The sequence below is a fragment of the Urocitellus parryii genome, chromosome 9 (assembly GCF_045843805.1).
Source record: "Urocitellus parryii isolate mUroPar1 chromosome 9, mUroPar1.hap1, whole genome shotgun sequence".
In the NCBI taxonomy this organism is placed as follows: domain Eukaryota; kingdom Metazoa; phylum Chordata; class Mammalia; order Rodentia; family Sciuridae; genus Urocitellus; species Urocitellus parryii.
This window is the reverse complement of record NC_135539.1, coordinates 133,903,515-133,904,223: the sequence shown is the minus strand read 5'-3', so window position 1 is coordinate 133,904,223 and position 709 is coordinate 133,903,515. Positions and strand designations below refer to the sequence as shown.

Sequence of the window (709 nt, the reverse complement as noted above, 5' to 3'; positions counted from 1 at the left end):
ACTTCATAGGATTCAGTCTACCCAAAAGACTGACTCTCTACCATCCCTGGTAAGCACAGAGTCCTCTCTTTTCTGAACTAAATTCTGCCATGGTACAATCAAGTTGACCTTTATGAAGCACTTACTATCTTCCAGGTTTTTTGCAAAGCACTTTATACGACATTAATTTCTTTTAATTCTTCATATTCAGGTGTATAGCAATCTCTGATCTGAATCAAAATGGCATAAATGCAAAGGGCATTTATCGGCTCACAATAAATGGGGAAACTCAGTGGCACAAGGAAATGTAATTCAGAACAGGTAAACTCAAATGAGGAGGCAGGGGAGACTGGATATGAGAGTGCCCTGCTATCACAAGGGCTCTGGGTTTAGAAGGGTGACCGTATTGATGTGTCTTCCTGCCCCATTTTTTATTGGAAAGAAGAAGTGCAGAATTTTGTTCATAATACATTTACTGGGGATTTGGATCCAATGTGTGGCAAGCTTTGATGGCACTGTAACGTGGTCAACAGTGGTTGTTAGGTATCAGTGGAAGTGTGACATCTGGACATCTTGTCTCAGGACTTTTGATTGGTGGAAGGCCATGGTGGCCTCAGAGTTGCTGGCACCAGAGCTAAGAGACAATGGGTGATGGCATAACGTGGTTCAGAGAGCTGCTTCCACAGCCTTCGAAGGAGCTCCAGCACACCTAGACCACCAGATCCGACTC

At 43.9% G+C, this 709-nt stretch overlaps 1 pseudogene; it reads left to right on the top strand.

The window, feature by feature from the left end:
* The first annotated feature begins 583 nt into the window (after positions 1–583).
* Positions 584–709, top strand: part of LOC113182535 (PIH1 domain-containing protein 1 pseudogene) — an 850-nt pseudogene continuing 724 nt past the window's right edge.